The sequence below is a fragment of the Saccostrea cucullata genome, unplaced genomic scaffold (genome assembly GCF_032062105.1).
Source record: "Saccostrea cucullata isolate Sc308-1 unplaced genomic scaffold, CSIRO_AGI_Scuc_v1 ctg906, whole genome shotgun sequence".
Classification (NCBI taxonomy): Eukaryota; Metazoa; Mollusca; class Bivalvia; order Ostreida; family Ostreidae; genus Saccostrea; species Saccostrea cuccullata.
The window spans coordinates 43,010-70,615 of NW_026934443.1; the positions used below are offsets into that span (position 1 = coordinate 43,010).

Sequence of the window (27,606 nt, forward strand, 5' to 3'; positions counted from 1 at the left end):
AAATGTTACAGAATATATACAAAAACATTAATGATGACCAGATGTGACAAATTTTAAAAGAACAGCAACTTTCACAATAAAACAAAGTACAATTTATTTGACATAATAGACATATAAACATTAAATATCAATTCGGCTAGGAATGGAGAGATAATTATTTACATATCGCTAACAAATTTTCAGCTCTTACAAAGTTTTAAGAAAAGAATTTTTGCTCGTCATGATGCACGTCTCAAAACGATTTACATATTTAAGAATTACAAAAATTCTTTCTCCCTACATAGAAGAGTTGTACTTGTTGAAATGTCTTATTTCCCTTTAGCTAACTATATTTAAAATTGTCAAAATAATTAAACAAGATATAAATGTAATAAGCGTATTGCAAAAACCATAATTAATTCAAATTTTAATTAATTCCAAAATACATTAAATTCATATCAAAGAAAAATGAAATTAAAGCCATATATGGCGTATGTACAGTGAAAATTATTAGACTAAAATTATAAGAACTTATTATTTTTATCATTACTTTATATAAAGATAGAACTATTCCGTAAATTACAAAATCTAAGTCAATTGCGTTATAAAGATATCAAAATTATGTTCCCCAAACGAAGTTGGGGAACATATTGTTTTTACTCTGTTTCTTATTATTATTATTAGGGTCTTCCGTCTCCAGCGGAAGACCCTTCTATTATTCTATTGTTTCTTTTTCACTTTTATTAGGGTCTTCCGTCTCCAACGGAAGACCCTTCTATTATTCTATTGTTTCTTTTTCACTTTTTAGGGTCTTCCGTCTCCAACGGAAGACCCTTCTATTATTCTATTGTTTCTTTTTCACTTTTTTTCTTATTATTATTATTATTTTTCTCCATACCAATTTTTGTGCAGACGATTTCTCAGAGACCGTTTGGTCGATTCACTTGAAATTTTCAGAGATGATTTGTCATAATGTGAACCTGATCCATTTTTCTTGATTTTTGGAAATTCACTTCCGGTCAAAAGTTATCGCCCTTTAATCGATTTTTATATGACATTTTTGTCCGGACAAAAACTCAAAAACGAGAAACGCTAGAAGGCTGAATTTTTCAGGAGTGATAGACGATATGTTATAGTTTTGTACCTATGTTTTAAAAATTTCCGGAAGTGCCTAGTATGGAAGCTCGGTAGGGGTCAAAATTTAGGACACGAATCATGACTGATTTTTTGAGACATTTTGCATCATATCTTTTAAAGTATAATTATTTTGTTAACACATACTGAGTAATATTTGTGCAGAATAACAAGATCTTTAATATGATATCAAGAAAAAGGTGCTGACTTATCACATTAGGGGCCAAGAGGGGCCAAAAGTATTTACTCGATAACTCTTTATCAGTTAATATTTTGTAATATTATCCTGAAGCAAAAATGTTTATCTCAACAATCTACAGCTATATATCATAATTTTTATGACGTATGGTACATAATTAGGGGCCACAAGGGGCCAGAATGCCAAATCTTTGACGCTTTATATCTCGAGAGTGAGAAATATTTTGATAAGTAATACTGAACAAATGATGTTCAAAATAATGTTCTGAACAATATGCAACCTTTCATTTTTCGCTTAACGACCCCATTAGGGAGTTGAAGGGTTGGCCCCTAAATATTTCTTTTGCGAATAACTCGAAAACGAAAAGGAATCTCTGAATAGTTGTTGAACAAAAAGTGCTCAAAATCCTAAGAGCTTTAAGATGAAATCCAAAAAAAGGGGCTGGACACTCAAATTAGGGGCCAAGAGGGGCTAAAAGTATTTTTTCGATAAGTCTTTAACAGACCATATTTTGCTATACATTACTGAAGCAAAAATGTTTATCTCAACAATCTGCAACTATATATTATGATTTTTATGTCGTATATTACATAATTAGGGGCTATAAGGGGCCAGAATGCTAAATCATTGATGCTTTATATCTCGAAAGTGAGAAATATTTTAATAAGTAATATTGAACAAAAGATGTTCAAAATGATGTTCTAAACAATATACAACTTTTCATTTTTTGCTAAACGTCCCCATTAGGGAGTTGAAGGGTTGGCCCCTAAATATTTCTTTTGCGAAAAACTCGAAAACGAGAAAGAATCTCTGAATAGTTGTTGCTTAAAAATTGTTCAAAATCCTAAGAGCTTTAAGTTGAAATCAAGAAAAAGGGGCTGGACACTCAAATTAGGGGCCGAGAGGGGCCAAAAGACTTCAATTGATAACTCTTTATCAGTTAATATTTTGTAATGCATTACTGAAGTAAAGATGTTTATCTCAACAATCTGCAACTATATATTATGATTTTTATGTCGAATGGTACATAATTAGGGGCCACGAGGGGCTAGAATGCTAAATCTTTGAAGCTTAATATCTCCAAAGTGCGAAATATTTTGATAAGTAATATTGAACAAAAGATGTTCAAAATCATGTTCAAAACAATATGCAACCTTTCATTTTTCGCTAAACGTCCCCATTAAGGAGTTGAAGGGTTGGCCCCTAAATATTTCTTTTGCAAATAACTCAAAAACGAAAAAGAATCTCTGAAAAGTTGTGGCACAAAAATTGTTCAAAATCATGAAAGCTTTAAAATGAGATCAAGGAAAAGGGGCTGGGCACTCAAATTAAGGGCCGAGAGGGGCCAAAAGTCTTCAATCGATAACTTTTTAGCTGTCAATATTTTGTTATACATTACTGAAGCAAAAACGTTTATCTCAACAATCTTCAACAATATATTATGATTTGAATGTCCTATGGTGCATAATAAGGGGCCACAAGGGGCCAGAATGCGTAATCTTTGACGCTTTATGTCTCAAAAGTCAGAAATATTTTAGTAATTAATATTAAACAAAAGATGTTCAAAATCATGTTCTAAACAATAAGCAACCTTTCATTTTTCGCTAAATGTGCCCATTAAGGAGTTGAAGGGTTGGCCCCCAAATATTTCTTTTTTTTTAAATAACTTGAAAACGAAACAGAATCTCTGAATAGTTGTTGAACATAAAGTGTTCAAAATCCTGAGAGCTTTAAGATGATATGAAGAAAAAAGGGCTGATCCCTAATATTAGGGGCCGTGAGGGCCAAAAGTTGAATTTTAAAGTCTTTAATGTTCAATGTCTGTTTTCAGATTATGGAGGCAAAATTGTTTCTTCTTTACAATCTTTATCATTATTTAAGAATGAAATTCTCAATCAAAATCTTATCTCATCTTATCAAGAATCGGACGGAAGACCCACTCGTTGCTCGCAACGAGATCGTATCTAGTTTTCTTATTATTAGGGTCTTCCGTCTCCAACGGAAGACCCTCCTATTATTCTATTGTTTCTTTTTCACTTTTTTTTTAAGGTCTTCCGTTTCCAACGGAAGACCTTATTGTTTTCGTTCGGTTTCTTTTTTATTATTATTTTTTTTCTTACCGATTTTTGTGCACGCGAGGCTAAAGCTCGGTCGATTTAACGTATAACTTTTAGATCTGATAGAAATTGAACCTTATTGGAGTTTTTTTTTATTGATGACGTCACTTCCGGTCGTGAGATATGGACGATTTTCTGATTTTCAGAGGGTCGGCTTGTCCTGGAAACTCCTCCAAAACTACTTAAGATATCGACTTAAGATTTTCAGTGAAAGTAAAGGAAGGTTTGATGAGTTGTAATTGGGTCTCCAAATCTTTCTAGCGCAAAAGGCGCCGGAGCTCGGTAGGGAAAAAAATGTCTCAGAAATATCTCACAAAATTTGACACATTTTGTTTCATATCTTCATACCCGTTCATAATTTGTTTATAGCATATTGAAGAAAACATGTGCAAAATCACAAGACCTTTCATTTGATGTCAAAAAAAAATGGGACTGACCCCTAAAATTAGGGGCTCAGAGAGGCCAAAAGTCTTTTATCTATAACTCTCTAATGATCAATATTTTGTTATACATTACTGAAGCAAAAGTGTTTATCTTAACTATTTGCAACAACATATGATACAATTTTGATCATATGTTACGTAATTAGGGGTCATAAGGGGCCAGAATGTCAAATCTTTGACGCTTCAAATCTCGAAAAGGGTGAATATTTTGATAAACAATATTGAACAAAAGATGGCTAGATTAATATGTTAAACAATATGCATACTTTGAATTTTTGTAAAACGGCCCCATTAAGGACTTGTAGGAGTGGCCCCTAAATATTCATATAAAGCATATCTCCTAAACCAAAAGAAATTTCTGAATAGGTGTAGAACAAATAGTCTTTGAAATCACAAGACCTTTCGTTTGATATCAAGAAAAAGGGGCTGACTCCTAAAATTAGGGGTCAGAGGGGCCAGAAGTCTTTCATTTTTAACTCTTTAATGATCAATATTTTGCGATGCATTACAGAAGCAAAGATGTTCATATTAACGATTTGCAACAATATATTATAAAATTTTGATAATATGTTACGTAATTAGGGGTCACAAGGGGCCAGAATGTCAAATCTTTGACGCTTCGTATCTCGAAAAGGGTGAATATTTTGATAAGCAATATTGAACAAAAGATGGCCAGATTAATGTTCTAAGCAATATGCATACCTTCAATTTTTGTAAAAAGGCCCCATTAAGGACTTGTAGGAGTGGCCCCTAAATATTTATATAAAGCATATCTCCTAAACGAAAAGAAATCTCTGAATAGGTGTAGAACAAAAAGTCTTTGAAATCACAAGACCTTTCGTTTGATATCAAGAAAAAGGGGCTGACTCCTCAAATTAGGGGCTCAGAGGGGCCAGAAGTATTTAATCTTTAATTCTTTAATGATTAATAATTTGTCATGCATTACAGAAGCAAAGATATTCATATTAACGATTTGCAACGATATATTATAAAATGTTGATCATATGTTACGTAATTAGGGGTCACAAGGGGCCAGAATATCAAATCTATGACGCTTCATATCTCGATTTCTACATAAAATTTTGATAAGTAATATTGAAGAAAAGATGGTCAGAATAATGTTTTAAACAATATGCATACTTTGAATTTTGGTAAACTGGCCCCATTAAGGACTTGTAGGGGTGGCCCCTAAATATTTATATTAAGCATATCTCCTAAACGAAAAGAAATCTCTAAACAAGTGTATAACAAAAAGTCTTTGAAATCACAAGACCTTTCGTTTGATATCAAGAAAAAGGGGCTTTAAATTATTTCATTTAAAAAATTATCCAGATATCTTTCATCTTTAACTCTTTAATGATCAATATTTTGTAATAAGTATACATTATGAGAAGCAAAGATATTCATTTTAACGATATGCAACAATATGTTATAAAATTTTGATCATATGTTACGTAATAAGGGATCGCCAGGGGCCAAAATGCTATATTTTCATGCTTTACGTCTCGAAAAGGGGGAGTATTTTTATAAGCAATATTGAACAAGGGATGTTCAGAATATTGGATAAAAAAACAGAAACTTTAAATTCAATGAAGAAAAACTTAATGTCATTCTCTTTTAACGAATATCTCAGTCAAAATCACATCTCATCTTATCGAGAAATTCAACGGAAGACCTACTCGTTGCTCGCAACGAGATCTCATCTAGTTATTATTATTATTTTTCTCCATACCAATTTTTGTGCAGACGATTTCTCAGAGATGGCTTGATGGATTCACTTGAAAATTTCAGAGATGATTGTCATAATGTGAACCTGATCCATTTTTCTTGATTTTTGGAAATTCACTTCCGGTCAAAAGTTATCGCCCTTTAATCGATTTTTATAGGGACATTTTTGTCCTTAATTAACTCAAAAACGGAAAGCTAGAGAGCTGAAATTTTCAGGATGATAGACGACATGTTATGTTTTGCACTATGGATTTCATTTTTTCTGGAAGTGCCTAGTATGGAAGGTCGGTAGGGGGTCGAAATTTAGAACACGAATCAGAAGTGAATTTTCGAGACATTTTGTATCATATCTTTTAAAAAGATAATTATTTTGTTAAAACATACTGACCAATAATTGTTCAGAATGACAAGAACTTTAATATGATATCAAGAAAAAAGTGCTGACTCATCACATTAGGGGCTACGAGGGGCCAAAAGTTTTTATTTGATAACTCTTTAACAGTCAATATTTTGTAATACATTACTGAAGCAAAAATGTTTATCTCAACAATCTACAACTATATATTATGATATTCATGTCGTATGATACATAATTAGGGGCCACAAGGGGCCAGAATGCTAAATCTTTGACGCTTTATATCTCGAAAGTGAGAAATATTTTGATAAGCAATATTGAACAAAAGATGTTCAAAATCATGTTATGAACAATATGCAATCTTTCATTTTTCGCTAAACGTCCCCATTAAGGAGTTGAAGGGTTGGCCCCTAAATATTTCTTTTGCAAATAACTCGAAAACAAAAAAGAATCTCTGAATAGTTGTTGAACAAAAAGTGTTCAAAATCCTAAAAGCTTTAAGATGAAATCCAGAAAAAGGGGCTAGGCACTCAAATTAGGGGCCAAGAGGGGCCAAAGATCTTCAATCGATAACTCTTTAGCAATTAATATTTTGTAATACCTTACTGAAGCAAAGATGATTATCTCAACAATCTACAACTATACATAATGATTTTCATGTCGTATGGTACATAATTAGGGGCCACAAGGGGCCAGAATGCTAAATCTTTGACGCTTTATATCTCGAAAGTGAGAAATATTTTGATAAGTAATTTTGAACAAAAGATGTTCAAAATAATGTTCTAAACAATATTCAACCTTTCATTTTTTGCTAAACGTCCCCATTAGGGAGTTGAAGGGTTGGCCCCTAAATATTTCTTTTGCAAATAACTCGAAAACGAAAAAGAATCTCTGAATAGCTGTTGAACAAAAAGTGTTCAAAATCCTAAGAGCTTCAAGATGAAATCAAGAAAAAAGTGCTGATCCTTAATGTTTGGGGCCGTGAGGGGCCAAAAGTTTTTTCGATAACTCTTTAATGTTCAATGTTTGTAATACATTATGAAGCAAAAATGTTTATCTTCAACAATTTACAACTTATATTATGAAATTTTTCAAAATCGTATCTCTACATTATTAGCCAAAGGACGGAAGAATGCTAAATCTTTGACGATTTGTATCTCGAAAGTGGGAAATATTTTGATTTTTATTGAACAAAAGATGTTCAAAATCATTTTGAACAATATGCAACCTTTCATTTTTTCTAAACGATTTTGTGCGCGCGAGTTGAAGGGCTGGCCCGATTTTCATTCTTTCACGTCTGATAACTCGAAAAAAAATATATATTTTTTTATTTTGAACAAAAACTTCAAAATCCGGAGATTAAGAGCTTTAAAATGATTTGAAGAAAAAAGGGTCACTTTATCCGGCAGTTTTCTTAAAAAGTACCAACACAGAAGCATGAAAATTTTATGATGCTAGAGCAACTTTTGGAGAAGTGCACTAAGTAATCACAACTATATATTACGAAGCGCAAATCGCTATGGTCCGAAAATTGTCCTATCAAGAATTTCAAAATTTTAAGCACCTTTTCAACGATAACTTTTTACCTAGAAATATTTTGTTAAAGCATGTAGAACAAAAAAGGTGAAGAATTTCAAGATCTTTCAAATGAGATCTCGAAAAAAGGGCTGGCCCCTTAAATCAGGGGCCTGGAGGGGCCGAAAGTTTTTCCTTTATATCTCAAAAAGTATTGCGAATTTGTGATACGTCAAAGAAGCAAAATGTTCAAAATGACAAGCTAAATCTACTGAAGTCGTCAAAATACGTCCGGCGTCGTCACTTCCGGTCAAACCGGAAGTAGTCGGAAAATACGTATTTTTGCCGCTTTTGACAAGTTTTTCGGTACATATGTCTCTGGGAGCATTAAATTTAATTTTCCGTCCGTCGTCGTCACTTCCGGTCAAACCGGAAGTAACAGAAAATGGCTTATTTTTGCAATAATTAACATGGATTTAGAGGAATCAACCATTTTTGGACGTTATTTCTCATTTTTTGTTAAAAATAAAAGCCACTTCCGGTCAAACATGACGGAAGACCTACTCGTTGCTTTGCAACGATTATTTTAGTTATTATTATTTTTCTCCATACCAATTTTTGTGCAGACGATTTCTCAGAGACGGTTTGGTCGATTCACTTGAAATTTTCAGAGATGATTTGTCATAATGTGAACCTGATCCATTTTTCTTGATTTTTGGAAATTCACTTCCGGTCAAAAGTTATCGCCCTTTAATCAATTTTTATATGACATTTTTGTCCGGACAAAAACTCAAAAACGAGAAACGCTAGAAGGCTGAATTTTTCAGGAGTGATAGACGATATGTTATAGTTTTGTACCTATGTTTTCAAAATTTCCGGAAGTGCCTAGTATGGAAGCTCGGTAGGGGTCAAAATTTAGGACACGAATCATGACTGATTTTTTGAGACATTTTGCATCATATCTTTTAAAGTATATTTATTTTGTTAACACATACTGAGTAATATTTGTGCAGAATAACAAGATCTTTAATATGATATCAAGAAAAAGGTGCTGACTTATCACATTAGGGGCCAAGAGGGGCCAAAAGTATTTACTCGATAACTCTTTATCAGTCAATATTTTGTAATACATCACTGAAGCAAAGATGTTTATCTCAACCATCCACAACTATATATTATGATTTTTATGTCGTATGTTACATAATTAGGGGCCACAAGGGGCCAGAATGCTAAATCTTTGACGCTTTATATCTCGAAAGGGAGAAATATTTTGATAAGCAATATTGAACAAAAGATGTTCAAAATAATGTTCTGAACAATATGCAACCTTTCATTTTTTGCTAAACGTCCCCATTAAGGAGTTGAAGGGTTGGCCCCTAAATATTTCTTTTGCTAATAGCTCAAAAATTAAAAGGAATTTCTGAACAGTTGTTGAACACAAAATGTTCAAAATCTTAGGAGCTTTAAGATGAAATCCTGAAAAAGGGGCTGGGCACTCAAATAAGGTGCCAAGAGGGGCCAAAGGTGTTCAATCGATAACTCTTTATCAGTCAATATTTTGTAATACATCACTGAAGCAAAGATGTTTATCTCAACCATCCACAACTATATATTATGATTTTTATGTCGTATGTTACATAATTAGGGGCTACAAGGGGCCAGAATGCTAAATCTTTGACGCTTTATATCTCGAAAGGGAGAAATATTTTGATAAGCAATATTGAACAAAAGATGTTTAAAATAATGTTCTGAACAATTTGCAACCTTTCATTTTTTGCTAAACGTCCCCATTAAGGAGTTGAAGGGTTGGCCCCTAAATATTTCTTTTGCTAATAGCTCAAAAACGAAAAAGAATTTCTGAACAGTTGTTGAACAAAAAATGTTCAAAATCTTAAGATCGTTAAGATGAGATCCTAAAAAAGGGGCTGGGCACTCAAATTAGGGGCCAAGAGGGGCCAAAAGTCTTCAATCGATAACTCTTTATCAGTTAATATTTTGTAATACATTACTGAAGCAAAGATGTTTATCTCAACCATCAACGATTATATCATGATTTTTATGTCGTATGTTACATAATTAGGGGCCACAAGGGGCCAGAATGCTAAATCTTTGACACTTTATATCTCGAAAGGAAGAAATATTTTGATAAGCAGTATTGAACAAAAGATAGTCAAAATAATGTTCTGAACATATGCAACCTTTCATTGTTTGCTAAACGTCCCCATAAAGGAGTTGAAGGGTTGGCCCCTAAATATTTCTTTTGCTAATAGCTCAAAAAACGAAAAGAATTTCTTAACAGTTGTTAAACAAAAAGTGATCAAAATCCTTAGAGCTTTAAGATGATATGAAGAAAAAGGGCTGATTCCTAAAATTTGGGGCCGTTAGGGGCCAAAAGCCGATTTTTTAAGTCTTTAATATTCAATGTCTTTTTACAGATTGTGGTAAATCATTATTTTTGAATGAAAATCTCAATCAAAATCTTATCTCATCTTATCAAGAATTGGACGGAAGACCCACTCGTTGCTCGCAACGAGATCGTATCTAGTTATTATTATTTTTTTCTTTACACATTTTTGTGCAGACGATTTCTCAGAGATGCTTGGGTGGATTGACTTGAAATTTTCAGGAAAGATGTATCATGAACTAAACCTTATTCATTTTTTTTATTTTTTGAAAAATCACTTCCGGTCGGAAGTTATCGCCCTTTAATCGAATTTTAGTGACCATTTTGTCCGGACAAAAACTCAAAAACGACAAAAGCTAGAATGTTGTCCTTTTCAGGACTAATAGAAGACATATTGTTGTTTTGCACCTGTATTTTCAAATCTTCCGGAAGTGCCTAGTATGGAAGCTCGGTAGGGGTCGAAATCTAGGACACGAATTATGAGTGATTTTTTGAGACATTTTGCATCATATCTCTTAAAGTATAAATATTTTGTGAATACATACTGAACAATATTTGTGAAGAATGACAAGATCTTTCATATGATATCAAGAAAAAAGTGCTGACTCATCACACTAGGGGCCAAGAGGGGCCAACAGTCTTTAATCGATAACTCTTTATCAGTCAATATTTTGTTATACATTTCTGAAGCAAAAATGTTTATCCCAACCATCTACAACGATATATTATAATTTTAATGTCGTATAATACATCGTTAGGGGGCCACAAGGGGCCAGAATGCTAAAACTTTGACGCTTTATATCTCGAAAGTGAGAAATATTTTGATAAGTAATATTGAACAAAAGATGTTCAAAATAATGTTCTAAACAATATGCAACCTCTCATTTTTCGTTAAACGTCCCCGTTAAGGAGTTGAAGGGTTGGCCCCTAAATATTTCTTTTGCAAATAACTCGAAAACGAAAAAAAATCTCTGAATGTTGTTGAACAAAAAGTGTTCAAAATTATAAGAGCTTTAAGACGAAATCAAGAAAAAGGGGCTGGGCACTCAAATTTGGGGCAAAAAGGGGCCAAAAGTTTTCAATCGATAACTCTTTATCAGTTAATATTTTGTAATACATTACTGAAGCAAAGATGTTTATCTCAACCATCTACAACTATATATTATGATTTTTATGTCGTATGTTACATAATTAGGGGCCACAAGGGGCCAGAATGCTAAATCTTTGACACTTTATATTTCGAAAGGGAAAAATATTTTGATGAGCAATATTGAACAAAAGATGTTCAAAATAATGTTCTAAACAATATGCAACCTTTTATTTTTTGCTAAACGTCCCCATTAAGGAGTTGAAGGGTTGGCCCCTAAATATTTCTTTTGCTAATAGCTCAAAAACGAAAAGGAATTTCTGAAAAGTTGTTGAACAAAAAATGTTTAAAATCGTAAGATCTTTAAGATGAGATCCTGAAAAAGGGGCTGGGCACTCGAATTAGGGGCCAAGAGGGGCCAAAAGTCTTCAATCGATAACTCTTTATCATTTAATATTTTGTAATACATTTTTGAAGCAAAGATGTTTATCTCAACCATCTACAATTATGTATTATGATTTTTATGTCGTTTGTTACATAATTAGGGGCCACAAGGGGCCAGAATGCTTAATCTTTGATGCTTTATATCTCGAGAGTGAGAAATATTTTGATAAGCAATATTGAACAAAAGATGTTCAAAATAATGTTCTAAACAATATGCAACCTTTCATTTTTTGTTAAACGTCCCCATTAAGGATTGAAGGGTTGGCCCCTAAATATTTCTTTTGCTAATAGCTCAAAAAACGAAAAGAATTTCTTAACAGTTGTTGAACAAAAAGTGATCAAAAACTTTAGAACTTTAAGACGATATGAAGAAAAAGGGCTGATTCCTAAAATAAAGGGCCGTTAGGGGCCAAAAGCCGATTTTTACAGTCTTTAATGTTCAATGTCCTTTTACACACACAGATTGTGGTAAGTCATTATTTTTTAATGAAAATCTCAATCAAAATCTTTTCTCATCTTATCAAGAATTGGACGGAAGACCCACTCGTTGCTCGCAACGAGATCGTATCTAGTTCTTATTATTTTTCTTCTTCCTGGGAAAATTTTGTCCACGAGTGATCTTGTAAACTACACATCCGACTTAGGTGAAACCTTTTTAGGGTTAGTAGGCATGTTATGTAGAGTTGCCAAACAAAGGTCATTTTGCGCGCACGTGCTTGCAAGAGCGCGCACGTGCAATAGGTGAAATTACCAATATAATGGATATTGCCGTAACTTTTCTATTTTTTGATGAAATTTTTTGAAACTCATAATGTAAGGATACATTAGTAGTATAGACAAGATAGCATGGTCAAAATAGCAAGATCTCACGCGCATGCACGTGCGCTTCGCTCTGATTGGCTGAAACTAAAGTCTCAATAACTTTCTTGTTTCTTGTCATAATCCTTTGAAATTTAGAACATAGTCCTACATTATGAAGATCTACCGCACGATATATAAGAATTTTCATGAAAGCATGCGCATGTGCGCGTGCTGCAATCTGATTGGCTGAAACTTTAAATGGCTATTTCTCCTTTGTTTTTTGACGAAATTCTTTGAAATTTAAAATATAGTCATGCATTAGGATATCCTACGAAATGATAAAGAAAAAAAATCATGAAATCACGCGCATGCACGTGTGCTGCAATCTGATTGGCTGAAACTTTAAATTGCTATTTCTCCTTTGTTTTTTGACGAAATTCTTTGAAATTTAAAATATAGTCATGCATTAGGATATCCTACAAAATGATATAAAAAAAATCATGAAATTACGCGCATGCACGTGTGCTGCAATCTGATTGGCTGAAACTTTAAATGGCTATAACTCCCTTGTTTTTCAACCAAACAGGATGGGATTTAGAACATAGATAGATGTAAGGGACTCCTACAAGAAGGTATGATCATCATGCACGTGCACGCAGGTGCGTGCATTTGAAACGAGTATATTTAAAAATACTCTTGAATGAGTGATTTCTATTAATTTTGGACTGAATGCTTTAATATATAGTATATTAAAATATATAAAAAGTGTAGACAAGATGATATGGTCATAACGCACATGCATTCACATGCACTTGGGTGCAATGCTAAAAATTGAATATAGTTGGTATCCTTCTGGGAAAACGTTGTTAAAGTCAAAAATGCACAGAGTTTGTCTTATTTAATGAAGCTTACAGGGAATATGGCACCGAAAGGGAGTTGGGGAGCGTTTGGGGAACATCTGTAACGGTTCCCGTTACAATTAGCACTAGTTTAATTTGGATTTTCGGAATTTTCTCCGACTCGGAAGAAAATACAAAAGATCTAAATAACACATTACAGAGAAGATTAAATCGCATTATTAGGTGTTTTCCGTGTTCAGAATTGTATGAAAAGCTTTAATTTCAATTGTATTAACTATATTTCTTTACTTAATTTTGTATTTTTCAAAAATATATTTTTTTGATCAGTTACGCCACATATGGCTTTAAATAATTTGAATACAAGTACATACCTAGAAAAAGAAGCGAAGAGTGGGAAATATAAATGTTAAGTCTTCATTAGTGCAATCATAGAATGGATACGCATTTCCCAACTCTTGCCCAATTTAAAGAAATAGGTTTTGAAAAAGGACCAATCAAAAATTTAACTCAATATTTTAGGATAACAACTAGTGAACAGGCAATTAACGAGTAATGATAATTAAATGACAGTTATAAACAATTTGAAACGAAAACAATTCAACGTGAGAAAACAAGGTATTCGCTTATGACATCTTGGACCTGAACAATTAATTGGTTTACATCTGTCTGACAGTGAGAAAAAATAATTACATGTACATCAAAGATTAAAAATTAATCAAATACAATTAAACTCAGATGTCATAATTTAAAAATATAAGTAAACAAAATATTAAAACATTTATACAACAATCAGAAACTAGTAAATTAAGGAAAATACTGATACATATCTTTAAAATGTAAAATATAATAATTTAATAATCATATTAACCCTTTGATAGAGGCTTTATATGCGACTGAATGAATTTATACAAAAATGTAAAAACTGTCAAAATCTAAGTGTGACATAAAGATTAATTAATTGAAGAAAAAAATACTCTTAATTTTTTTTTTTACTATAAGCAATGTCTTTCAATCCATTGTAATTGTGCTACTGCAGATTATTGACAATGGAGAGTGAAAATTAAAGTCTTTACTAATCATACATTTGTCAGTACATACTTACATGAAGATGGGTAAAGTAAGAGGAGATAAATAAATATATATCGTAATGCCCGCTAATTATAGGGTCTTGTTATATAAAGTGTTTCATGTCCGCATTCCATCCTTTCGAAACACTTTGCACTTAGGTCATAATCAAAGAAATTACATCAACTTGAAGATAATTCACTCAAATACATGTACGTATTGACGACAGCTATACAAATGCGTCAACATTTTAAACTTTTCCTTACGTTTTTTAAATTTGTTTTAGCAAAGAAGCTTTGCGAGATATTTTTATCTAACTTTATAATTATATTAATTGATTTTGATGGAACAACTAGGCTTCATCAATATTCATTGACTTTGATCTTTCCTTTGACCTTCACTCAACTTTTCACACAACTCTCTTTTACTAGGTTTCAAAATGCTATTCGTAATATTTTTATCAAACTTTAAAAGCTGATACATTTTGATGAGAGCTAATCAATTTCATGATCATCTTCTGATCTTGATTTTTTTCTTTGACCTTGTCTTTTACTTTCTTTAAAAAACATTATAATTTAAATTTTATTAACAGCGACATCAACAGTTTTAAACTTGATTAATCCTTCAAATTGTGATTAAATAATGTTCAAAGTGTATTGTCCAGGAAAAACCTTTGAAGCAGGTTAAAGTCCAAGTTTCAATAAGCCCTTAAGCCCTAACTTGACCAAACATGCATAGATACGAGGGTTGATCCAAAAGTAATATTACAACGTCGATAAAATCGCTATCCGTCAACGTAAAACAAGAAAATTATTAATGATGAAAGCTACATTTATTTCAACTCAGACCTGAAAATTTCAATTCAACATGATTTATACTTTTCAGAATATCGGAGTATATACAACATGCGATTATGGTAGTCGCCGCACCTAAATAACGTGATATGAAGGATACGCGCCGTCATACATTTAAACGCTTCACTTCGTTTCATCAAAAACTATTTGAGATTTGATATCCACGAACACGTTCACAAATTTCACTTTCTTACCCTTAGTACCCATCGTACACTCACTCTTTCCATAATTAATTCTGTCAAAATTCATTGAACAGTAGTAAATGACCAACTTAAAAATTTCACATATCGCTCTATCCGTCTGTCTTTTTGACAATGCACGCACCATTGAACATTTTCGTCCGCCCTCCCATCTTTCGGTTTTCTTGTCATCTGCTGAGCACTCAATGACCCATCACCCACCAAAAATCGCTCAAACCATCTAAACAAGTCTCTTATTTACATTCTTTCCTCTGAAAGTCTGGTAAATCAACGTAACTGTCTCTACTGGCGATTTCTTCATTTTGAAGCAAAAATGCATTACAGTTTGTTTTGGCTTTTTTGTCTATTTTGACATTTTCTTTTTTCGATGCACCGGAATAAATCAACGATGTTTTTCATAAAAATAGCAGTGATGTCAAATAATTTTCAATTTAAGACTAGAAAATGATGTAAATTTTTGTCTTTTAAAGTATTTTGCATTTAGGCGTTTTTAAAAGATGCTTTTTATGTGTTTGTCTTTTTTATACTAAAAAAAGTACACTTTAATTTTTGACGTTCGGTTTTGACGCGGCGACACCCCCTATCTTATATGTTTTAAACATCTTTAAAATAAATTCAGTTAAACATTATTCAATGAAAAATTAAAGTTTAATTAAATTTTTATTTGTGCATCTTTTGGTATATAACATTTGATAATATGACGCCAAATATAAAAGATATGGACACTGTGACATTACTTTTGGATCAACCCTCGTAATGCGATTCTATAGATGGTCACTCTCTAACCTGCTTTGGATGTAATGTCTCATGTACATTTTCTGACAGAGTAAAATATTAGTCATACTTTTACCAATAAGTATAAGTTTAACATTTCTAGATTTGCTTCGGCATTTGATCTACATTTTCTTTATTACTGTCAGAGGTAATATTTTGGACTAGCTCTATAATTATCCTGGCATGTTATGGTAATGCTTCTTAGGATTGCATTCGAATTCGCTTCGGATGTTGGAACTAAAAGACATTTTCTTGATAAGTGAATAGGTTAAACTTTTTGGAGTAGGTCCATTTTCATTTTTTCAATAACTTTTAAGCCTTAATTCAAAACCAAACTTGCATGGATATATTGATCTTGAGTTGCATGTGCTCACAAGAAAAATATATGAAGTGAGATTTACTTTAGTTATAGATAATGCTTTTGAATATGAGCTTTGTAATCTTTGATTACCTATGTCTGTACTAGTCTAACATGTATATGTTTACATCAAATTTCTGACGCAGGTTATCTCAATAACTACTCAATCAAATGCTTTTAAAAATTTTAATACATAATTTATTTTAGTATGTCAATTGGTGATATATAAATCCGATGTCCACATCTTGTTTATACATGCAAATGCCTATTGTCTTCCCACAAATGTTTATTAAAATAGAAAATTTGGTGTTATGACTAAATTGTCAAATACAAATTTTAATTGAAAAATTGAATTTTTTGTAGAGGACACTATAGCAAATTTTTGTCTCAATTTTCTCAGCAACTACTTAATGCAGGCGTTTAAATTTTTTCATTGTAGCACACTCTCCGTTTTGAATGCTTTATGGTCAGGTTTTTTGTTAAATCTACTCTTTTCTACACAGAACTTGCATTTCTTAAAGAAACCTTTAAATTTTCCTGTTTATAAAGTGCATTGCCATTTTAATAATTGTTCATGCCTTTTCTTTCATTATTAGTTTAAGAAAAGTTGTAGATAACGCAACACACATTGTCTGACCCTTTGAAAGATGAACGAAACTTGGATCCACCACACAAAGTTAAGGAGGCTCCATGATCAAGAAAGGTCTCTTATGTGAAATATTGAAGATTTAAAGCGTTTTTGAATTGTTAATTTCTTAGCAGTAAGAATTGAAAAAATTATATAAAATGTATGAAATAAATCAATTTTTTTACCACAGAAAAGATTAATTCGCTCAAGAAACTCTTCTTTTTGAGAAGACATAAATAGGCTGAAAATAATGACCATTGGACTCTTTTAAGATATTGATTTACTTTTGCATACATCAAATTTTAAACAATTTCATCACCTTTACTGTATTTTCAGATCTCGTTAGGACTAATCACTACATTGCTACATATTAGTAAGGGAAGTTGATAGGAAATTTGTCAAGTAGTCGGGTACCCATTAACATCTCTTTATACTAAAATCAAAATATGATGGATTCAAAATGTTACCAATGAAGATTCTGACAGATTGTTGGAAGATCTGGTCTCTCTCAAGAAGCCTATTGGGCATAATTCGCACTTCAGCACATTGGCGAAGAAAAATCACAAATTAGTTTTTGTATTGAAAAGTTTCAATGTGGGTTGAAGTTCCTGAGGATACTTCCATATCAATATGATTAATCATTCACAGAAGAGATTTATACAGATTTTCCTATAAATATTCCTTTGTAAAAATTGCCCCTGCCCCCATTGTATTATTGAGGAGAAGTTTTTAAAAGAAATTCTCTGAAACTTTGTTTCCCCATCGTGGTTCCACCTAGCTGCAGAACTGTAGCTCTCCGAAAATATATATATTGATAGACTGGAGAGCTAAAGTGCCACTGTATATTTATTGCGCACAAAAAATTTATTTCTCCATGTTTTTAAGACTTTCATCTCAAAATATTACTTACGGTGTGTTCCTAACATATTCTTTCACTGTTTCCACAACAAAACATTCCTTATAATTGTTTTGATAGCCCTCCTGGTCCTGAAATTGAAATCATCGAAAATTTTGCCTACTTATACTTTTGGTTTGCAAGATAATTCGGTCCAAAGCGCTTTGTAGAGATGTAAACAACAAATGTGATTGATAGATGAGTAAGAATGGTATTGAAATCTAGCTTTTTTGTAAGAATTTGGAAGAATTAATCCAGAACCGAGCGCAATTTTTTGTGCGCAATAAATATAAGTTTTTTTCAATGGGTGGCACTTTAGCTCTCGGGTCTATCAATATATATATTTTCGGAGAGCTACAGTTCTGCAGCTAGGTTCCACCCTACCCGTAGGGTTATCATTTTGAAAAAAATCAAAGGCCTGAAGGGCCTGCGAGTTGACTCGCTCGAGTCAATTGAGCTTTTTCATATATCTGGGCACCATACCTTAATATATTCAGTTTATTTTGCATCTTAAGAGATTGAATATTATATGTCTGATCCATGTTCAGTTCATAAATAAAGTGCTTTTCCTTTAAATATACAGGTTGGCACTAATGGGCTTCCGTATTATTTTCACTGGATTCTATAATGAATTTAAGCACACTAGTTGCAGTGGTCAGTGTTATGGAATAATTAGGTTAAAGATTCCCACAGCAAATCTGGATTCTAAAAATAAATTTTCAACAACAACTAGCTGCAGCTAATGAGAGCAGCAGGTGTATGTGTTAGGGAGTATTCTAGGTCAATTATAAATAACCTTCAGATGGGAAGATTAGATCCGCCTAAAATGCTTGAACATATATTCATACGCAGTAATTGTACATCGTACAGATATTTAATCAAAAATTTCTTTAAAAGCATGAAGGCATAAATAATGTTACAGTATGAAATTTTATAGAGTTTTTACCTCTTAAGTTTATACAGTCACTCAAACCAAAGCATTTTATTGCTAGAACTATTATATTTGGCGTATGGATGACCTTGATGAATGCGTGAAAAATTTTACAGCTCTGAATCGGCTATGTCAACAGGGAGTAGCTCGCTACGCAAGCCAACTCAAAAATATTGAATTTACATTTTGTAAAAAAGGGACTTTTTAGTGCCAACATCTAATGTGAAACGGAACGTCAGTTTATGCATCCAAAGGACTGCTCTTTACGCCCCATTTTGAGATTCGAACCCATTACCTAAAGATCAACGCTTTATTATGCGACTCTAAAATAGAAACTCTAGCTCCGGGTCACACAGGCAATTAGTGCTAAATATAAGCGCCTACGGCACATAATGCTATATAAAATCAATGAATTGTAGACAGAAAAAAATCGGCTAAATGATCCAACATTTTTTATTGTTAATTTCAATGTCATCAAAGAGGCTTAGTTTAGAAATTTTAGAAATCACATTTCAGTAATACTTTCATTCAAGTTTCTCAACAATTTTATGTCTTAAATACACATATCATGAATATGTAAAAAGTTGATAATCATACTTCAAAAGAAATATTATATATATTTAAGGAGTGACAATTCATTCCATCAAAAGTGAAAACCAACAGATAATAAAATTATTATAGCTAATGTTTTATCTTTATCCTAAAAATGAAACATCCTTTCATTGACATTACAAATTGCTGTGGCAACTACTATTATATATCTTGATGTTGATAAAATCTACACTTTCACCATTTATTCTAATAACTTGAAGGATATACAACATATTTTTAATATAAAATCATAACTTACATAATGAAACAATTTTATTTGCAAAATAGAGCCATACCGGTATATAATCATGATAATGAAAGCCTATACACATGCAAGCATTTATTTAGTTATATACAAAGTTGTCTATTCTAAATATTTAATTTTCTTAACTTTTCCTCCATACTCTGCAACAAACAAATCATTTTTATTCACACATAAACCAAGTGGATTCTCCAGATCACCGTTATCTATATAACGGAGGAACTGCCCGTCCTGGTCTAGGATGTGGATACAGTGGTTATGGTAGTCTGCTGTCAGGATCTGACTCTGACTGTCTGTTGTGATTCCAAAAGGTCTAAATGGTTTGATCTTTGTAGTAGAAGGATGACCGGTGTATCTAAATCGGAGATTACTAGCCTGATTGACCACCACTAAAGCACCTGCTCCATAATCAGCCACACAGATATCCAGGTTTCTGTTCTCACTGATGTATTTAATTCTGTCATTTCCTGAATACAGAGGTTTACCCTCCTCGTCAAACTGGATTGATTGTTTTTCTGTGGAGCCTGAGTAACGGACAACTTTGGATTGTGTTTCATTATCACTGTACATGGTAACCAAGAGATCACCAGAGGAGGTGACACAGAGATTGAGAGGTTTCCAGCCCTGTAGTCTTAACATCTCTTCTGTCCGCCCATTCTTTACGTTATTCACAGTCCTTGTTTTCCAGTCAGAGTACAATAGATCTCCATCACCTGTCGCTGCTATATCACCTGGCCTTTCCCCTGATTTTGTTTTGATTGTCTTGATAAGTAAACCTTCAATGTTAAAGCATTTCATATCACTGACTCCAAATCCAGTTGTCCAGATTTCATCTTCACTGAGACAGGCAACAGAGAGGAGATTTTTATACCCAGTATCTTTAGAAGTAATAAGTTTTGGTTCTTCCAGTAGTCCTCTGCTTGATGTTTCTGGTTTCTTCAGCTTGTAGCCATTTTCTTCTGTTGTCGTAGATAAAGATGCAAGAGATCCAAACAACTTGTAAATCTGTTCTCTATCTACAGGGTTTGGATTAAACTTGGTAGAGATACCTGAACTTTAGGAGGAAGTTTACTGAATTCTTTGTTTCTGGAGCTGGTCTATGGTCATAGACACTTTATTTGATTCTTCAATTTCCTTCAGGTTGAGCAGAGTTTGCTCAATGAGAGACTGTGTTTGTTACACTTCATCTGTATGTTTCTTGAGAATGTCAAAGTGTTTTCTTTTTATTTCTTTCTTCCTGGCAATGATGACATTGTCAGTTTCTCTGTGCCATTGTTTTCCATGTTCTGTCACTGCTGTTGTAAGTTTTTTATATTCTCCATCCAAGTTTGCTATCTGTGTTTCTAGATTATTTGTGATTTCTTCGTATTTTGGAGAAAGAATTCTTTTTAATTCCTCTGTATCTTTTGCGATATCTTTTTTCTTCAAGTTGTATATTTCTGAGAGTTCTGAAAAACTGTGTCCTTTATGTTGACTTGAAGTAAAACATGAAGGGCAAACATGAATGTCGCATTCCTTGCATTGTAAATCACAAGTTTTGGTTGGGTGTGTTGCACACTTTGGATAAATCAAGGTGGATTTCTTTTTTTTGGAATAGGACAATTTTATGTTTTTCGTATTCATCAGCAATGTGTTCTCCAATACATGGTTTACAAAGTTTGACGACAGAAATCACAATACATCTGTACTTCAGCTGTCTCACAAATATCACATCTGATCACATCCTGGGCACTGAGGCGAGGATCCATATTTTCTACAGATGATCTATTATCCAAAAATTGTTTTGACATTAAAATTAGGTCTGCCTTTAGTATCATTATATTGATTTAGGCTGCTAAATGAATAGTTACAAGCAAAAAATTTGGAAATCTCTTTTTAAGAACTGTTTTAATGGCATATGTACAGATTGTACTTATTAGATATTTTATAAATATTCAATTGCAAATGACACCTTAAAAATGCTAAAATTGAAAATAAATTTGCAAGAATCAAGTTCTATAATAAGTTTCTAGACAATCTAGCTTCAAGGAAACGTACCTTACAATACGCGTACGGATGAAATGACATATAAATCATTCTTCAGTACTTTATCTGTATATTTACATATAGATGAATCACGACTGACGACACTTTACAGGTCATGCAGGTGGAGTTTGTTGTCGATCTAAAAAATAGAGTTATCTTTCGTACATCGTTAATGTACTTGGAGCTTTGACTTATATACCCCACTACTTGTTAAAACTTTTTTTTAATCTGATTCAGAGCATCTGTGATTGGAACTGCTATTCAGATTCGAAATCCTTCCCTTTACACTTAAACATTATAATCCATTATGAAATGCATAATTAATAGGTATACACCTTCATGACCAAGGAATGCTAATTTATTAATTAAAAACAGAAAACAACTATTGGTTTAAAATAAACATGTAAGTACATGTATTCAGATTAAGAACTTGATTCAACAGAAGTATTTTCATAAACGGTTAAGTCGTAATAATAAAATTGTTTTATTTTATTTATAAGTATATCAATTTTACTTTAACATATATAACTATAAGTATACGTTATATAATTATAATTGAATATATTTAAAACTTGAAATTTCCATGAATAAAGATATACTTTTTCTTTTGTTCTGACTTGTTAAAAAGCGTCTATCTAAGAACTTTAAAAACGTCCGTCTATATTTCTTAATTTGTCAAACGGTTTTTAACAATGTTTTGAAAGCTGTCTTTCTTTTTTATTTTTCTTTTAGTTATCTTTTAAAAAAAAATATTTTGTTCACATCCTGACAGAGTAATGTAAAAGTAAAATCCTTCGTTCTACAATTAATTACGTCATTTAAATTTTGTTTGTAACAGTTACACGCCATATAAAATAATCGAAAAATTATTTTATAGCCTGTAGTTATTTAGATAATCATGGCTTACGTCAAAAACGTATCAATCCGCTTGAGTTGACTTTTTTTAAAACTTAAGATTTATTTAAAGACATTTTTTTAAAGGAAAAACTGTCTGAATTATTATTACACTCATAGATGGAAAGTTAGATCATAAGGAATGAATTTAATGCCATGGCTACCCAAATTAAACTGATATAGTTGAAACAGCTTTCTTTTTTTTTTTAAATTAAAACCGCTTCACAATTTATAATGCTTCAGCTGCCCATATTTGGGTCATACTATTATTGTCATGAATTTTTTGAGATGAAGTTTTCTTTTTTTTTATCATAATCTAATGATTATTTTTTTTAAACAAGTTTCTCTCAAGTTTTGACCTTTTTGACTAGTAATTCGTAATTAATCTTTCAATCCAACAGGATTAACATATAAGTGAAGTGACAAGAAATTATGGAACGCCGTCACTGCCTTATAGCAGAACACAACGATTGCATTGCGTCATCCTTCCACTACATTATGTCAACACTTTATGACATTTACTCACTCTACTATTGCATTATGTCAACCTTACATTACATTATGTCAACTCTATGACATTTACTCACACTACTATTGTATTGTGTCAACCTTCCATTATATTATGTCAACTCTTTATGACATTAACCCACAATACTATTGCATTATGTCAACCTTCCATTATATCATGTCAACTCTTTATGACATTAGTCCACACTACTATTACATTGTGTCAACCTTTCATTACATTATGTCAACTCCTTATGACAATTACACACACTACTATTGCGTTATGTCAACTTTCAATTACATTATGTTTAGTCTTTATGGCATTAACTCGTACTTTAATTACATTGTGCCAATCTTCCATTGCATTATATCAGCTCTTTATGACATTAAGTCAAAACAATTTTACGTGGTGTAAAAATGTTTTATATATTTTCAACTCATTATTACATTATCTGCACTCTCTACTATTTGGTCTAAGTAGTTCATTACATGATGTGAATTTATCTTTAACTCAATATCAATTCGCTATAATACGATGTCAGAATTTCATTACATTATCTGAAAAAATTGTCACATGTGGTCAATTCTTTTACTACTTTATGCCTTCAATATGCTACATGACGACGTGAATCAATTTCATGATGTGAATTTGCCCTTACTTTTTGACAAATCGTTATTACGTTATGTCATTGTGTCTTTACATTGTGTCAAAAATGCTAAGCCTCTTGTCAGCATACATGTATCTTAGGCTATTTCATCTCATATCAGATGTGAAAAGCTCATGTCATACTGTGCGCACTCTTCTACATTATGTCGATTCACTATTACGTTATGTGAACACGGGTATCCTCGGCCTTTATATGAGCATAACGTATTTTCCACTTTCCGAAAGCACTAAAAATGGCGGGAGAGAAAACTGTCATAAATTAAATTCTCAGCGATTTGGGAATTGCATCTTTAAATGAAAACTTTAAGCGAAAAATGATTGACAATCTTGAAACATGCAAAGTCTTAACACTGCGACTGTGAATTAAAGTCACGCGCCGAAATTCAATGGCGTTTACTTTTATCTGATAATTAAATAAATCAAATATGAGTCGTGCAGCATTTTTTTTTTCTGAATTGCTTTTTTTTTAAATAAAAATATTAAACTTCTGATCTTACTCAGAACACTGTATTTTTTATCAGTCTTTAACTCTCCTTTTTTAAAGTGTAAACAAATATATCGTATAACACACGTGCACTGGCGGGTTGGGGAGGGGGGCAGAAAACCCGCCCTACCATCTTTAGTCACCAAAATATACATAAAATTAATAAATTTATTAGTTTTACAATGTAGGACATTGCATTACTTTCAAATTAAGTTTAGCTGAATTAATTTGAAAACTTTTTTCTATAAAACTATAAAGCTTGCCGGGGAGTTTTTCCGCTTTCCCCCTTTGATCACCAACTCTATACCGTCCCCCTTCTTTTTTCAAGATTCCCATATGTGCCACAAATATGTGCCCATGCATGCTTATTAAGGCATATTCAATTGATTTAGAAGAGGGACTGGTAGATTTTTGTAACAGAACAAATGGTCTTGGAATGGTTGAAAAAATTACTGTAACTAATTCCGTGACATAGCATTTATTTGAAAGAGGATGTCAGCCAGAAAGAAAAAAATTATTTGCCCGAAAAAAAAACTCGACAAGCCCAAAAAATTGTCCAAGCCCGAAAATCCTATTTCGGAGAGGGGGTCCAACTTAGATCAGTCCTATATTTTTTTAGTTATACTACATTACTCCTAGTGGACTATACTTTAACAACAAGTGGGGGTGGGGGCTGTACTTTCAATAAACATTACATTTTCTAAAATAAGGTTATGTCTGGGAAAAGAGGGGGGCTGATATTATGTGTCTATAATTCGTCCTACTCAATCGGGACCCCCCCCCCCCTTACGAGTCATTAAAACACGGTCGTCAACATTGATTATTATATACATGTACTAGATATACAGCTTTCAGATAATGTAAATGTATTTTCACATCAAAACTTTTGGAATCAACATGATAAAGAGTTAACACAATATTAAAGATATTTTTTAAATCACATAAGAAAGAGTTGACATAACGTAATTATATATACACATCACGGAATGGAGTTTTGACATAATGTAATAAAGTGTTGATATAATATAAAGATATGTTCACATTATGTTATACACTTTTAACACCACGTAAAGCACTGACATAAAGGTAAGATGTGTTCACCTTACATGATGATGCTCTCGTCGTAAAATAAAGATAAATCCATATCACGTAATAATGCTTTGATATAATAGACATATACATTCTCAAAAAGGAATGGACTTTTGACTTCATGTAATGATAAGTTTAATTATAAAACACAATTTACTTGACGTAATGCAATTTTGACCTCACATATTAAAGAAATGAAATAATATAAAGAAACATTCATTTCACGTAATAAAGTTTTAACACAATGTGAACATATTTTCACTTCATATAATGAACTTCCGACTTCAAGTTATAAAGTGCTGACATAATGGAAGAATGTGTTTACTTCATGTAATGTAGCATTGACATGATGTAAAGATATTTTTACATCACCCCATAAGAAATTGACATAACGTAAAGATATGTTCACATCACGTCCCAGATAGCAGGATGCTGTTGGACCTTTGTTGGGCCAACAATGCTCCTTATGTTGGGCCACCGTTTGCATTCAACATTGGGCCATCGGTAATTTGCTCATCGGCCCTTAATCAATCCAACTTGTGGGCTTATTGTTGGGCCAATGTAACAGTTAATATCGGGCCACTGTTGGGCCAATTTATTCTTTCAATATTGGGCAAACGTCATTTTTGTTCAGTTGGGCCATTGTAAGCAATTAATGCTGGGCCAACGGTAATTTGCTCATCGGCCCTTAATCAAACCAACTTGCTGGCTTATTGTTGGGCCAATGTAACAGTTAATATTGGACCACTGTTGGGCCAATGTATTCTTTCAATGTTGGGCAAACGTCATTTTTGTACAGTTGGGCCATTGTAAGCAATTAATGTTGGGCCAACGGTAATTTGCTCATCGGCCCTTAATCAGACCAACTTGTTGGCTTATTGTTGGACCAACGAACGGATATTATTGAGCCATTGTTGGGCCACTTATTTTTTCAATATGAGGCAAACACCATTTTTGGACCAACGTTGGTTTGTATCTTATTGGCTCTCCATCAGGACAACTCATTTGCTCTTCACTGGCTGGCCATTTGTCCTCAAAATGTAATAACAAACTATATAAGGTTATCGTAGTTTTGTAGTACAGTTTAATGGTAAAAGCCCTTTAATACTATATATGCTAGATTAATAGTTTAATACATATTCACAATATCTCAAAGAATTACCATCAGCAAGTATTGCATTGTTAGTAGCTCTACATTAATTAAAAAGACTGAGGAAAAAGAAATCATATTATTAAATTAAATTATAACATACTAATATTTTATTGCTCAAAGCATGAAGAATACATTAATAAAGAACAAAAAGTTGATGCTCACTTGAAGCGATACATGTAGGGTTAAATGATTGTATACTCCCTTTCTGATGAAAATTTATGCACAAGTTCAGTGAATTGCAGATATCAATAAACACGTCTAAAAAATAAACAAAGACCTCCTTTTCCTAAAATAATACTTAAATGAATCCCGCAATTTTGTTTACTTACACAAAAAATGTATCTGACATCTGCATCATGTTTTTTACCGACAAACAGACACAGAAAAGGAGAGAACTACAGATATGTCACAGCCCAAACAGGAAAAAGTTAGACACTGCCGCGTTCAATCTGATCCCTCTCCTAATTCTCCTCTTCTCTCTCCAGAGTCTCCTCCTTCCCTTCTTTAAATTTCTTCTTTGTCCGTTTCTTCCTCCCCCATCCCTGTCCTTTGCATACTTTAGCCATTCTATGATTGTGTTCTCAATGTCTTTTTAGAATCTCCAGTAGCACTAAAATTGTAGTATTTGGTACTTAATACATTTATTACTTTTCTCAGTAAAGAGTACACATACGATTAAATTTATAAGTATATCACTATATTTTTAAGCTGTCAATTGAGGAATAATCGTCTTTTTTGTTTGATGGTGTGATTAAGCGATTAGCTTGCGTGATGAAGGCATTTATGCATAAAATTTCTACACTTGATCACCATTACACCGATTTTGATTCAATGTTGCGCCATATAACTCATTATTCAAAGTTAAATACATGTATAGAAAATTTATCAGTACACTGAACACATTTTAAATGAAAGAACCCAATATATCCTTTAGTACTGAATGAATTTTGTTTTAACTTTAACATGTTCAACATTTTCAACATGTTTGATCATATGTGCTCGACTTTAAGTGTATAAAAGTAAAATAAGTGGTAGAAATTTATTCTACTAGACACAAATTTCAATCTAAATAAGGGGCAAATTATTTATTGTTTTAACTGTATCAAAACACATTTGTTATTTTATACTTTCATATATTTTTCTTGTATAGAAAGTTAGAAACA

General features: G+C 32.4%; 1 protein-coding gene and 1 pseudogene across 1 annotated transcript in view; both read right to left on the bottom strand.

Moving 5' to 3' along the window:
- LOC134240727 (tumor suppressor candidate 2-like) overlaps positions 1–27,606 on the bottom strand; it is an 86,574-nt gene that overhangs the window by 28,694 nt on the left and 30,274 nt on the right. The gene's annotated exons all lie outside the window — the stretch shown is intronic.
- LOC134240721 (uncharacterized) lies at positions 19,455–21,277 on the bottom strand (annotated as a pseudogene).